This window comes from Cetorhinus maximus, chromosome 23, assembly GCF_964194155.1.
Source record: "Cetorhinus maximus chromosome 23, sCetMax3.hap1.1, whole genome shotgun sequence".
NCBI classification, from domain to species: domain Eukaryota; kingdom Metazoa; phylum Chordata; class Chondrichthyes; order Lamniformes; family Cetorhinidae; genus Cetorhinus; species Cetorhinus maximus.
In genome coordinates, this window is record NC_135901.1 from 5,483,083 (window position 1) to 5,498,971 (window position 15,889).

The window sequence follows — 15,889 nt, forward strand, 5'->3', positions numbered from 1 at the left end:
CCTCTTATGGGTGAGTCCAGAACTAGGGGGCACTGTTTTAAAATTAGAGGTCGCCCTTTTAGGACAGAGATGAGGAGAATTTTTTCTCTCTCAGAGGGTAGTGCGACTTTCGAATTCTCTTCCTCAGAAGATGGTGGAGCCGGAGTAATTGAATATTTTTAAGGAAGAGGTGGACAGATTCTTGTGAGGCAAGGGAATCAAAGGTTGCCGGGGTTATATGGGGATGTGGAAATCGAAACACAAGAGGATCAGTCATGATCTTATTGAATGGCGGAGCAGGCTCGAGGGGCTGAACGGTCAACTCCTGTTCCTATTTCTTATGTTCTAATGTTCCAATCATGTCAATATTTCCTATGGGGGAAAATGTTAACATCTCCACTGTTAGAGGTGAATAAGATTAGGGCAGGTTTAGATAAAGTAGACAAAGTAAAGCTGTTCCCATTAGCGAGGTACAGGAGACACAGATTTGAGGTTTTGCACAGGGGATGCGAGGGAGATGTGAGGAAGAACTTTTTTACATAGCGAGTGGTAATGAACTCGCTGCCCACGAGGGTGGTGGAAGCAGAGATGATGAATGATTTCAAAAGGAAATTGGGTGGAAACCTGATGGAAATAAACTTGCAGGGGTACGGGGATAGAGTGGAGGGAATGGGACTGACTGGATTGCTCTACAGAGGACCAGCATGGACCCAATGGGCCAAATGGCCTCCCTTCTAAGTGGTAATGGCTCATTGACCATCATCTGTGGCCTTATACCCTACTATTGAACAAAATGTTAAAGTCTCTTTTCCTACATATATCCAAAAACTTTCTACACAAATTTCCATTTGCTTTTTCAACTCATTAAAACTTCTAGCATACAAATTGAGGCTTTAAAAAAATTACGCATTTCACATGATTAAATTTATCCATAGGGTTTTTATTTGAAAGGGCCGACTTTTCTACACGACAGCAGCACAGAAACAGACCATTCGGCCCATCTGCTGCATGCCAGTATTTCTGATCCACATGAGCCTTCTCCCACCCCCTTACCACATCCTTCTGTTCCTTTCTCTCTAATGTCGCTCCAACTTCCCTTTAAACATATCTATGCTATCCACCTCAACCCCTCCCTGTGGTAGCGATTTCCACATTCTCACCACTCGCTGGGAAATGAAGTTTCTCCCGAATTCCCCATCGGAGTTTCCATTCAAAAGGTCTCAACCTCTTCCAGCACTTTGAGTTTAAGACTCAATATCCATACACTTACAGCTGTATTTTCACTGTCTAAATATATATCAAAGGCTCCTTGGTAGCTGGAATATAATGGCACTGAGATAGACGAGTCACTGAATGTTCTGGTTCAACCCTTATCAGACTCGAAAGAGTTTCAACCCTTATCAGTGTGTGCATTACTTTTCAAAACTATTAAATGAAATGCTGGAGGGGAACATTTTAATAAGTTTATTTGGATAAAATTCCTGTTTAATATTTTGAAAGGTGATTATTTGTGCAGTGATTTAACATCTCCTACTTGGGCAGCCCTTCAGGGTCGAGAATGACTTACTTCCACTCCAGTCCAGTGGGTTCTATGGTGGCTGAGAAGCCCAGCGTACGATCTCAGACTGTGCCACATGCAGCGGCAGCTGGAGATTGAAGGGTGGGGCAGATGGCTCCTCTGCGGGTTTGCGCGCTCTTTCGGACGCCTGGGCTTCACCTTCACAAAAGAAACTCCTCCATCCATTTTGGTCGGTCACAAGCCAGGGACTCCCATGAGTCGGTGTTACTTGGGGCGGGGGATGCGGGGGAGGGGGGCGGTGAGGAGAAGCGTCACTGAAGCGTCTCCTGCCTCCACTGAGTTCTGAGTACAGCAGTTGCTTCCAGAGTCTGGTATCAGGCATATGAAAGAACTGTCCTGCGCACCAGAGTGGGTTTGGAGTGATTTGCGCCTCACCACTGGGCATATTGGCTTGGGAAGAGGAAGCTGGTGTTGGATGGCTTTTCTAGTTTAAAAAATAAACGGCAGGAATGATTACACATAATTATGCTTTTGAGGGATTCTGCATAGAGGTGGTTGGACATTGGAGACTCATTTTTCAGATTTTTTCCCCCCAAACACAACATACTTTGGGAAGTCAAGATGCCAAATGTGCTGATGCTGTAGCATATTAAATCATTCTGCTAGCATAGACGCGACCCAGAGGGACTCATCAACTTGGTAATGATATTCTTTGTTCGCCAATATGCAAAAATTTGAGGTTTAGTCGTCAGAATCCTCCAGGCCCACTTCAAACTCGCAGGCTTCCCTTCTAAAACGGAACGCAATTTATTGGCTGCGATCTCACCTTAAATCTGGCCCTGCCAAAGGGGCTTCCCCGAAGGAAATGTTCTCTATTTCGCTTTCTTTGGAACAGAGGAGACCAAGGAATAGAATGTAAGTGGTGTACAAAGTTAGGCATTTTATCTATAATGGAGAGGGCCATGATGCAGAGTGGATATGAAGTACCCATTTCCTCAAGGAGCTCTGTATTTGAGAGGACTGCCTAATTGTGTTGATACGTGCGCGTGCAGGAGATTAATTGGAGTCAGGTTGTCTTTAGGTTTTGAAAGATGTAAAGGATAGGGGTGTTAAGCTTGAGGTACAAGTAACTAGGTTAGATCTAAAATTTGCATTTTTAGAGAAGTTGAGAGTTTGTTTGAATATCAAAGGGGAGTCAGAGGTACCAAAAAACATCTTTACATTTCGCAGGGAGTTCCATAGGTAGAGTAGTGGGGTGACGATATTTTATTGACCCAAAAAGCAAAGACAAGACAGAAACAGAAGAAGATTTTATATGTGGAAGGATTTGAGTTTCAAAGGTGTGAGAACAGTGGAACTGGGATGGAAGGGGAAAGAGTTTAGGATTAGAGATAGCTGGAGCTCTGGGCCCGGAGAGCTTGCCATTTGAACCGGCCATTAGTAAGTCCTGGGCTGCAACAAGCAGTTTTATTCTGAAGTGGATTCCAACGTAGAGTGGAAGAGGTTAGAGGTCATGTGCTATGCCTTTATTAAAGCTACAACACTTCACCTTGTGTAATATTACTGGATTTTATAGTTAACCATCTATAAAGGGACTGTTGCCCGGGAGGTGTTGCCTGGGAGGTGTTTACATGTAGGATTGACCAAGTAGAATTTTCCTTTTTTTGGGGCATGTTTTTTAAAAACTAACATTAATGGTGTAACTAATCGTGTGTGTTTACGTTTCCTTTTATTGTTGCTAATAAAACTTTTGGGATTTTAAGAAATAAAAGTAAAAGCATTACTGGACTTCTTACTAAGATCGGTACATCGCCTTGTTTTCAGAATACAAAACAAAGGGTATAGTCCATAAGACAAGTTTCCCTGAGATTTGGTTTGCTCAGCAATTAACACCGGTTGTGGTTATAACAATGGAAGATGGCCACACTCCCAAGGACCTTCCATGTAGCAAGGTACATGGACCCAAATTACTAGTGGACAACAAAAGCAATGGTTCAGGGATAATTGTAGCCATGACATGAAGGCCCTAACCATCGACAATTGCACCTGGAAGTCAATTCTTTTAGGTTGGCATGCTATGCCACAAATGGCCAGTGGCAACAATCCCCAATGTCACTTGGCAGCTTCATGGTGCAATGCCTGAGACAGAACCTGTCACTTGGCCTTCAAAGAGAAAGGTACACCAAGTGAAGACACCCCTCTGAATGGATCATTTGCTACCTGCCCACCATTGCCCACAGATTGACCTCACCAAGGGGAATGTTGGTGTCCTTCAACAACCAGGAGACAAATATAATGTCATTGGCAGAAGGATTAGATGGGCATAGAAACGGAACTATCCATATAAATATTGTGGCTACGAGAGGTCAGAGGCCAGGAACCATGTGACAAGTAACTCATATCCTGACTCCAAAGCTTGTCCACCATCTGCAAAGCACAATCAGGAGTGTGATGGAATACTCCACTTGTCTGGATGAGTGCAGCTCCCACAACACTCAAGAAGCTCGACACCATCCAGGACAAAGCAGCCCCGCTTGATTGGCACCCCATCCACAAACATTCACTCCCTCCACCACTGACAGTAGCAGCAATATGTACCATCTACAAGACGCACTGCAGGAATTCACCAAATCCCCTTCAAAGCACCTTCCAAACCCACAACCACCACCACCTAGAAGGACAAGGGCAGCAGACACATGGGAATACTACCACCTGGAAGTGCCCATCATTGTCACTCACCATCCCGAGTTGGAAATATATCAGCCATTCCTTCACTGTCATTGGGTCAAACTCCTGGAACTCCCTCCCTAACAGCGCTGCGAGTGTATCTGTACCACATGTACTGCAGCTGTTTGAGGCAGCTCACTACCACCCTCAAGGGCGACTAGGGATGGGTAATAAATGCTGGCCCAGCCCGCATAGCCCACATCCCATGAATGAATTTTTAGAAATTCATGTGATGGGGTACAGGCAGCAACCTAATACACATTTATTGGATGTGGACATCGCTGGCCTGGTCAGCATTTATTGCCCATCCCTAACTGACCTTGTTCAGACATTAAGAGTCAACCACGTTGCTGTGGATCTGGAGTCACATGTAGGCCAGATAAGGACATCTGAAGGTCAGTGAACCGGATGGGATTTTACAACAAGAAAAATGGTCAGACATGGGGTCTATTTTATTTTATAAATTGACTTCAAATTTCACCATTTGGATTTGAACTTAGGGCCCCAGAGCATTATCCTGGGTCTCTGGAATACCAGCCTGGTGACAATACCACTACGGCACCACTTCTCCAAAAAGTGCACTTGGAAATCTGCGTGTCATGCTGTAACCCACAAGGCTAGGGACCAATCCCAGTTGGCACAGACATGGGCCAAATAGCTTCACTATGCTGCAAATCAAAACAAAAATTGCTTTTAAAGTTATCCAGGGTTTGGGAATGTGTGTATACCTAATCCAGTTTTACAGAAACAGAAATACACAGTTAGCATAGAGAAACAAATTACAAGGTAGCTGACTCCAGGATAAATTGCATAAGTTATTCATTTTAATAAATCAATTCCTCACGGGTGACAGACAGCTCCAATACAAAAGTCTTTGATGACCCACATACAAACATGCATTTATGAAAACAGTATTTACAGGAAATTTTTGAACAGAACTGGAAAATGAAAAAGTGGATGACCAACAGGTTACATGCAGCAGTTAACAAAATGTTGAAGTTTTTTTAAAAAAAAAATTTTAAGTCAACTGCAGTTAAACCCTTCACTAAAGCTACTTTGAAAAGTCAGATAACAGTCACTGTACACATTAATAATTTTATTTAAATTCTGAAGTTTCTCAAATAACCGTAGTGAGTTCAGTTATCAATTGGAAATAGACTGAAACGTTAAGTTGTGCGAATTTTGACACTCCCAATAGCATTCCTTTCGTGAAATAAAATGAGACTCACTCAGCTGTAATCTGTACAAGAAACAGCTTTGTTTACATTTTCAGCAAAAAAAGTGAGTTTACTTGCATTGCTCAGAAATCACATCTTCCATTTCTTTTGCACACACTTGGCATTTCCTTTGAATCCTGGCCTTTCACCCACCAATTCCCCCTGCAGTGACAATTCTCTAAAATCTCCTCCTATTGGGAGGAGAGGAAAACAAAGCTGTGCCGTCAATAGTCAGCCATTCTGCCAAAATATTGGGCTCAATTAGTGTTGATGTGCTTGAAACAAAGGTTAAATTTTTTTTAAAAATTGAAGTGTTGCTCGACAACCACACTGGACTCAGGTTGAAGTCAAAAATATCACGCCCATCACCTTTAAAAGTGGAGAGTCAGCAATTCAATCTACACTCGGGCTTCCAAAGACGGTCATTGGCTGTTTAATGATGGTGTTTACTATTACAACATCTACAAGAGCTATTGCTACTTTTAACATGGGAAGGATAGAAGAAATGATCCCCAATATTGCATCAACACTTGGATGTACAATACAGGTTAAACTTACAAAAGAAAACACATCTGGGTTATGTTGCTCATTCAGACAAAGAGGGTCAGTCAATATGTTGCATTGACATCAGCTGGAGTTGCAGTAATGTGCTTAGGCGAAACCTCACACCCAGCTAGCATGGTAGCTACCAGCTGCAGTGAAATACGAGTCTTGTAATGCCTAGCCTTCAATTTTGGCCCATGCCCATGTGGACTGCCAATTAGAATTTCATCTGCAAGCCAATCTCGTTTAGTTAGTTGTGGAAGGTCTTGGGATGAAATGGCTATGTTTTGTAATTGAAGAGAAGGCATTGTGCATTAACAATCTTGGACTGGCAGAGCATGGAATGCCTCTGCAACAAGATTACATTGCAGACTATGGAGGAAAATAGGGAATTAAGCCACTTCACCCACCAGAGGATGCCAATGTTGGCCTTTGATACTGAAGTTGAGCTTTCCTCTCCCTTCATGTGTACCAAACACCATTAGATTGTTGGGCCTCAAACAATGTTATTCACCCTTCAGTACATCCTCCATTTTCCTCTGAACACGGCAGGCATCGTCCGTAAACTTCTGCAGCATGGTATCCAACAAGCGGATGGTGGAAGCCCCAGACAGCTTCCCTCCAGGCAGGGTCTCGAGGAAGGGAATCCACTTCACGTAGCTGTGGGGGACCGACACGTTTATCTTCGTCCACTTCAGCAGCTCCTCCGAGACGCCCTTCTCCGTCAGCATCTTCGCCATCGTGGTCTGGATCTCATCCGAGAGGACAAAGGTCGGCCGGCGAATCAGCTTGGCCCTTTTGCTCAAGGCCGTGTAGTCCAGCCCTAACAGGACGCGGTAAAGCCGGATCTCGTTGTACAGAAAGTGGACATTGGCCTGGTAAGGTAGCTGCTCGACCGGGATGGGGTCGATGAGGCAGCTGTAGACCGCCGACACCGGAATGAACTCCCTCAGAGAGTCCTTCAGCTCCATCTTGTTGGCCAGGTAGTGCAGGGAGAGCAGCAGGGCGTGTTTCTGGAGTGGAGGAGAGGAATTTCTCTGCAGAGCCTGGACGCACTCCAGAAAGTCGAACCTATCAACCTGGTGGCAGGAGACACAGAAGAAGTGAGCAATCGCGTATTCAATGTTCAGGTTTGCAAAGTGGTCGGCGGTGAAAACATTCAGGACGTCATCAACGAACTCCTTGTCCCTGTAGCCAGGAGGGCCCAAGTCAATCTTGGTGCGGATGAGGTAGAACTGCTTGCCAACCCGCCTGAGCTCGCTGGCAAGGGTTGCGACCTCCCACGTGAACCACGTCGATGACAGGATGAAGAAGCCGACGTACTTGTCGACCTCCACCGTCTTCAGGTAGTTGCCCGACGAGAGGCCGGGTCCCGGAACGCTAGGCAGCTCCCAGAACACGGAGCTGGGGTTTCCCGGCCGGCAGTAAGGCGCCGGCTTTGTCACCTGTTGGGCGGGGCCGGTGGGTGCCGCGCCATCTTCGCCATCCTTGAAACCCATGACTGAATTAATGAAAGCAGACTTCCCCACTCTCGGGGTCCCGGTGACCGCCACATGAACCGTCACGCTTTCCAATCTGCTCCTCTCAGCTTTCACCAAAGATGCCACTTCGGATATCCCGCCACGGCTCATGGCATCTGAAAATCTTCCTATTATCCATGCAATTTCAAAATCCATGCTCGTAAGCTGAGAGAAAAATGAAACATAGTTAGAATCTAATCTACAGCGTAGAACAAAGAATGAACACACCGATGAGCTCCAAGAGTCCTCCTTCCGTTTCTAAGAACCACAAACAACACGTGGGAGGAGAGAGGGAGTGGAGGTGCCACATAATGGATGGCACTAGTAATCCGGAGACACAGGGCAATGCTTCAAATCACAGGGCCCGGGTTCAAATCCTGTCATGGCAAATGGTGGAATTAGAATGCCATAAAAATCTGGAACTAAAAATCTAGTGACGGCCACGAATCCAAGTGGTTCACTAATGCCCTTCCGGGAAGGAAATCTGCCGTTGTCCTTACCTGGTCTGGCCTACATGCGGTTAATTCTGACACCCACGCCCCATGAATGAATTAAAAAATTTAACTCAAGGCCAACTGAGGGAAGTCACCTTTTTCTCAGGCCTTGAGGAAACAGACAGGTCACTTTGTATAGATGGATGCCTGATTTTAATCTATTGCGTGCTAGTCTGCTAAACACAACAAGATTTGTCACACAAGGAGGCCATTCGATCTGTCAACTGAGCAATTCAGCTAGTGCCATTCCCCTGTAGTCCTGCATATTCTGCAAAGATCAAATCCAAGGAAATTGTACAAAGACCAATTACACTTCTAAGGCCAAGGCTTGGCCAACAGAGACGACCAGTCTGATAGTTCAAAGGACCCCAAAACCTCTTGGAAATGATTAATGATTGAAACATTAACCAGCAAGAATCCAGACTAAGGAATATAAATAAATCCTTTGTCCGAACCAAAGTGGAGAAGTGGGAGTCATATCACACGATTTCCCCACCATCCTAGCTGGGAGAACCAGTTACCCTGCCTTGTGGAGCTGCGAAGCAGATTGCGATCTTCCATAGAGCAAGTGGCAGCAGAGCCAGGATTCTGTCCAAGTTTAAATGGCCCTAGCCCCCATCTGCACTGTTTCTACCAGAATCTACAAGACTAATTCATCTCATCATAGAAGTTCTGCGCACTGGAAAAGTGAATTATCCAGGATTCGTCTTCAAGCTGCTGACTCTGAAAGGAAAACATCATTGGACCTTTGATTCTGGATTCCAGTGAAATAATTTTTATTTTCTGTGGTCTTTGCCCTGTACTTGTTCCTTTATCCCTCTTTTGTATGAACGTAAAAGTGGGTGGCAGGTGTGGTACGTGTTTGCTTTGTATGTGTAAAATAAACTACTCCTCCGATTCTACCCTCGAGTTTGCTGTGGAGTGGTTAATAAAAATTGGATCACATCAAAACTGAGGCTTGGGGAAAAAAATGCCACTACTTTTGAAATCATTCATCCCCCCTACTTCCACCACCCCTCGCGAGCATCACACGCGCAGTGTTAAAAAATAAAAATGTTCTTCACACTTCTCCTCCACCCTCTCCCCGCCCCACACCCCGTCTCTTAACTAAAATCTGTGTTCCTAGTCCATGGTATCATCAGCTTTTCCTCGTACAGGTAAAACGTGGAGAAGCTGGGATTGTTCTGAGAATGGAGAAGCTTAAGCGGACATTGAGGTTCTCAAAAAAAATCACAAACCGTTCAATGGCAGCAGAGTTTGATTTTAAACGGGGGCTGCTGAAAAAACCGTAGCAACACGAGAAAGTTTTTTTTTTAAAAACCGTTGTGAAATGATGGCAGCAGCAGATTCTAAAATGAATATTCCTATTTGTGGAACTTTAAGGCTACAGGGAACACCGCAAGAGCGGAACTAACCAGATAAGAGTCAGTACATGCAGGGTGGGAAGAATGGCCTCCCTGTGCTGTACAAATGCAGAACCTGTTTAGCCTGCAGATGGTCAACCGTCATGGTCTAGCATTCAGCTGGATGGCAGTGTAAATAAATGCAGGATTAATTACATCTAATGGAGGCAAGTCCCATATGGAAGAAGTCAACCAAACCCATTTCTACTCGGATGTAGAGAGGACAATCTCAAGGCACAGGGCCCTCTATGACCAGTTGTCTATGTTAGTGTGCGGGTAAATCATTTCTTCAAAAGATCTCAAGCAGGCTATCAGGGTCACTGACCAGGGGAAGTCAATTCTGACAGCGTAGAATAAACAAACCACTCAAATTCAACCTTTTGATTTGCACATCAATCCAAGAAATACTATGATACAATGCCAAAAGTATCTTTACAGTGCAAGAGGACAACACTTGGCCCGTTGTGTCTGCACTGGCTCTCTGAAAGAGCATTCTGCGTAGCCCCACTCCTCTGCCTTCTCCCTGTAACCTCGCACACTTTTCAGGGAGCAATCCAATTTCCCTTTGAATACCTCGGTTGAACCTGCCTCCACCACCCCTTCAGGAAGTTCGTTCCAGACTCCAACCACCCTCTGGGTGAAAAAGTTTTCCTCAAATCACATTTACTGCTTTTCCCACAAAAATTTTGAATCTGTGCCCTCTCGTTCTTGATGTTCTCTTGAGTGGGAACAGTTTCTCACTATTTACCCTGTCCACAGCCCTCAGGATCTTGAATCTCTCTTATCTAGTCTCTTCTCAGCCTTATTTTCTCCAAGAGAGTCCCAGCTTATCCTTATAGCTACAGCTCTTCATCCCAGTTATCACTGAGAATCTAGAGAGAATATATCAATCAATATTTACTTTGGAACATAGGGAAACCTAATACAACCCCTGCTGCCCACGCCAGTGGTAATGCTCCAGTCAAGCCTCCTCCTAACTCAGTATACCTCTCTATTCCCATTTCCCTAATGTATTTAAAGGGGGAAGATGGATAAATACATCTACACTATTCACCTCAACCACTCCCTGTGGGAGTGAGTTCCACATTCTCCCGCACTCTCTGGGAGAAGAAGTTCCTCATGAATTCCCCACTGGATTTATTAGTGACAATCTTATATTGATGATCCCTAAATCTGGTCTCCCCCACAAGTGGAAACCTATTATAATCACATTCATATGTTTAAAGATCCCAGTCAGCATCTAAAAGCTAAGTACTAGGGAACATGATTGGGTGATTGTCAAAAACAAGCCGGAATATCCAATTTAGAACAAAGTCAGATTTTTCGTTGTAAAATAATGTAACATTACAACTCAGTCAGAACTCTAGACTAGAAACTCAAATTAATGAGCATCATTATTTGTCAGGAAAATCAATAGCATTTCAAATCAAATTAATTGTGCAAAGCTGCTCAATGGCCTGATTAAATCTATCACTGCAGTGCTTAGCACATTTAGATTTAACATATATCTCCACCAAGACAGCATTATTCAACTGAGAGATTACATCGTGCTAAAAAGGGACTGGAAATTAATTACAGACACCAAACATTCACTTTCCCTCTCCCAATAACCATTTCTATCTCAATTTCAAATCAGTTTTCCTGGTTTACGCTGGAGGCCAACAGCTCCAACGAACATTAGCCATATTAAAAGGAGGATCGGCTCTGCGCTACCAGTCACAATTACAGGACAAAAAAGGTAGCACTTTCAAATAAACCAACACAAATAGCCGTCTTCCTCTCGGACATGTTATTCCATGGATCATTCACTAAGAAACTTTAATGGTTTTGGACAAGTCTGGCTGAGCTCACTGGAAACAATCAAAGCCTCCCTAATTTGTTTAGTGGAAGGACAGACAAGGAGCTGCTCAGCAATTCAAATTGCCAAAAACGCAAAGGGAACGTTGCTTCAAGAGCTTTGGGTTCCTCCTTCACCACAGAAGTAACAAGCATGCGAAAAACAGTGCTATGACCAAGAGATGAGGAAAAAACCTATTGTTCCCCTCACTAGTTCACAAAAACTGTTACCAGCCATTTTAACTCTCTACCTTGTTCTCACTCCAACCTGTCCTCAGCCTGCTCCACTATTCCAGTGAAGCCCAAGGAACAGCACTTCATCTGTCAAATCAGACACTGCCTACAGCCTTTAAAGTTCAAAAATTTCAGACTAATCTCTGCCCCCATTTTGTTTCCTTTGCCAGTTTCACTTTTACTTTTTTTTTTAAGCACTCAGACAACAGCTGCTCTTAAAAATTCTGCCATTCACACCTATAGACATATTTTGTTTCTTTACTTATCCCAAAACTAATTGCCTTGACACCACATCATAAAACCGCTCATCCTTCAATCACTTACATTTCAATTTTGAAAACAATCATCTCCACTTGCTGAAAATCTATTCCATTTCTATCTTTACTCAGTTCTGATAAAAGGTCATCAACCTGAAACATTAGCTCTACTTGTGTTTCTCCTTTCTCACCATAGATAGTGCCCAGCCTGCTGATTGCTCCCAACATTTCCTGTTTGTCTTCAACTGACGGTCCATCATCCACTTACATGGATGAATATCCTCCACTAACCACCCAATCATACAACTCTGCCAAATGCTCCCACAGCTTTTATATAATGCTAATTGATCTCTTCTGACTACTTAACTGAAGCACCTATGTCAATTTGAAAAAGGTGCAGCCCAGTTTCCATTGACTCATTGTCACCTCTCAGAATATTTATTATGTAACATCTCCACCATCTCATTAAGCCAATTATTGGTTAATGGAAGCAAAGTGGCATCCAAAGTGACTAACTTGACTCAGAAACCAGCTGTGAAATGTTGCATCCACTTAGACATGATCATGGTCAATTAAAATGGCCACCCCCTTGGGACACGACAGTTAAATAGTAGTCAGGGTGCAAGGGGTATCAATCTCGCCCCCGAATCAAAAGGTTGTAAATTTGTAGTCCCATTCCAAAGACATGAGCACAACATCAAGTCTCACACTCCTCAGTGGCAGTATTGAGAGTGGGCTGCCCTGTCAGAGGGCCAGTACTGAGTGCTGCTCTGTCAGAGAGTCAGTACTGAGGATGATCTGCACTGTCAGAGAGTCAGTACTGAGGATGATCTGCACTGTCAGAGAGTCAGCACTGATGATGATCTGCACTGTCAGAGAGTCAGCACTGATGATGATCTGCACTGTCAGAGGGTCAGTACTGAGGAGCGCTGCACTGTCAGAGGGTCAGAAATGAGGAGCGCTGCATTGTTGGAGGGTCAGTACTGAGAGAGTGCTGCAGTTTTGGAGTGGAGGTCAGTACAGAGGGAGTAATGCCTCTTAGAGGGTCAGCACTGAAGGCAAGATGTACTGAGGGTGTGGTGCACAGTTAGGGGTGGGGAGGGTGAGTACTGAGGGAGCGCGGCCCTGTCGGAGGGTCAGTGCTGAGGGAGCGCGGCCCGGTCAGAGGGTCAGTGCTGAGGGAGCGCGGCCCTGTCGGAGGGTCAGTGCTGAGGGAGCGCGGCCCTGTCGGAGGGTCAGTGCTGAGGGAGCGCGGCCCTGTCGGAGGGTCTGTGCTGAGGGAGCGCGGCCCTGTCGGAGGGTCAGTGCTGAGGGAGCGCGGCCCTGTCGGAGGGTCAGTGCTGAGGGAGCGCGGCCCTGTCGGAGGGTCAGTGGTGAGGGAGCGCCGCCCTGTCGGAGGGTCAGTGGTGAGGGAGCGCCGCCCTGTCGGAGGGTCAGTGGTGAGGGAGCGCCGCCCTGTCGGAGGGTCAGTGGTGAGGGAGCGCCGCCCTGTCTGAGGGTCAGTAGTGAGGGAGCGCCGCCCTGTCGGAGGGTCAGTGGTGAGGGAGCGCCGCCCTGTCGGAGGGTCAGTGGTGAGGGAGCGCCGCCCTGTCGGAGGGTCAGTGCTGAGGGAGCGCCGCCCTGTCAGAGGGATGACATTCGGATGACACATTAAACTGAGGCCCTGTCTTCTCCAGTTGGCATTTAACAGCTAATTCTCTTCGACTGAATTGCTTGTTACCTTTGATGTGCTCCATGCAACCCACCTTCCTGTGGAACTAAGAAATTATTGGGATGGATCAATGATTACTGGCCATCTTCTTGTTGTCTCTAGGAGGTGTCAGCTGTGGCTCAGTCCATAGCACCCTCGCCTTTGAATCAGAGGGTTGTGGGTTCATGACCCACTCCCGGAAACCAAGAACTGTGATTGTACTCGAAAGGGTTGCAATCTGTGACTGTTGATGACTCGAAAGAGTTTCTAGTTGTCTCTATCAATGTATGACATTTAATACCCCCATCCTCTAGACATGCTTACACAGGGCTAGGAATTGGTATGGTTAAAATTTAAAACTTTTTTTTAAAACTTAAAGATAGTTTGTCCTGTTGTAAAATTGTTTTTTCATTCTTTCATTTATTGCCCATTCCTAATTGCCCCTTGAGAAGGTGGCGGTGAGCTGTCTTCTTGAACAGCTGCAGTCCCTGTGGCGTAGGTACACCCACAGTGCTGTTAGGGAGGGAGTTCCAGTGATAGTGAAGGAACGGCGATATACTTCCAAGTCAGGATAGTATGTGACGTGGAGGAGAACTTCCGGTGGTGTTCCCATTTATCTGCTGCCCTTGTCCTTCGTGGCGGTGCAGGTTGCAGGTTTGGGACGTGCTGTCAAAGGATCCTTGGTGAGTTGCTGCAGTGCATCTTGTAGATGGGGCACACTGCTGCCACTGTGCATCGGTGGTGGAGGGAGTGAATGTTTGTGGATGTGGTGCCAATCAAGCGGGCTGCTTTGTCCTGGATTGTGTCGAGCTTCTTGTGTGTTGTGGGAGCTACACTCATACAGGCAAGTGAAGAGTATTTCATCACACTCCTGACTTGTGCCTTGTAGATGGTGGACAGGCTTTGGGAAGTCAGGAGGTGGGTTACTCACCTCAGAATTCCCAGTCTGTAGCTCTTGTAGCTATAGTATTTTATATGGCTCGTCCAGTTCAGTTTCTGGCCAAAGGTAACCTCCCAGGGTGTTGATAGTGGGGGTTTCAGTGATGGTAATTTCATTGAACATCAAGTGGAGATGGTTAGATTCTCTCTTGTTGGCAATTGACATTGCCTGGCACTTAACAATTCACGAATGTTACTTAAAGAAATGGTTCAAATTGTTCATCCCCCGAGATGCTCCTGAGTTTAGTGTGTCACTGTACAATTCAGCTGAGTGCACTGCTAAGGTTTTATTGAATGGCGAAGTTTAATCAGTCAGACAATAGATTATTAGGCAAGAAGGGGCCAGCATGGAGCAGAAGGAGAATACTCAGCCCCTCGGGCCTGCTCCACCATTCAATAAGATCGTAGCTGATCTTCTACCTTACTCCACTTCCTCACCCGACATATCTCCATATCCCTTAATATCCAAAAACGTATCAATCTCAGTCTTGAATATACTCAACGACTGAGCATCCACAATTTTTTAGGGAAGGGAATTCCAAAGGTTCACAATGCTCTGAGCGAAGAAGTTTCTCCTCATCTCAGTCCAAAATTGCCAACCCTTTATCCTGAGGCTGCGCCGGCCCGCCCACCCGCCACCCCGCCCACCCGCCCACGCCCCCGTTCTGCCTCTCCAGCCAAGGTGGAAATCCAGACTTGGAAATATATCGCCGTTCCTTCACTGTCGCTGGGTCAAACTCCTGGAACTCCCTCCCTAACAGCACCGTGGGTGTACCGACACCACATGGACTGCAGCGGTTCAAGAAGGCAGCTCAACACCACCTTCTGAAGGGGCGATTAGGGATGGACAATAAATGCTGGCCCAGCCAACGAAGTCCACATCCTATGAACGGTTTTTTTAAAAAAAGTGATCGCTTATTGTCTCAAATTCTAACTTGATGGTGGACAGATTGGCATACGGTATTTTTTTCAGGCACCATCTGGTTTCTGAGACAGCTTTGCTGAATCATCTAGCACAGTGTGCATGGCTAGAGATCAATAAAGATTTTAGCTTTCCATCACAATCTGTAAAGTGAGACAAGGACAGAGGTCACATCTCTACCCAAACGGGAATCAGGATAATTGCGTATATTTCTCAGTATATTCACTGCTTCGAGGCATTATCTCTGTCCAAGAGTGGATTAAGGAGAAGAAAAGGCTTGCGTTGCCATTAAGTTACAGCACAGAAGATGGCTATTTGGCCCATTGTGACTGCTGGCTCTCTGAAAGAAGTCATACAAGTTCTGGTACAATCACATTGCTTTTATATTCTGTGCCTCCATTTATAAACTCAAGGAACCCATTTGCTTTTATTACCACCTTATCAACTCTGTTGAGTTGAACAGTAGCCTTGTGGTCATGTTACTGGACTAATAATCTCGAAACGTGAGTTCAAATCCCACCATGGCCAGAAGGAATTTAAATTAGGCTCATTAAATGAATCTGGAATTAAAAGTGAGTAACAGTGATCATGATACCATAATTATTGTTG

The 15,889-nt window shown here is 45.3% G+C and overlaps 1 protein-coding gene across 1 annotated transcript in view; it reads left to right on the forward strand.

Moving 5' to 3' along the window:
- The window catches only part of LOC144696879 (uncharacterized), a 55,573-nt gene that overhangs the window by 37,102 nt on the left and 2,582 nt on the right, over positions 1 to 15,889 (forward strand). The gene's annotated exons all lie outside the window — the stretch shown is intronic.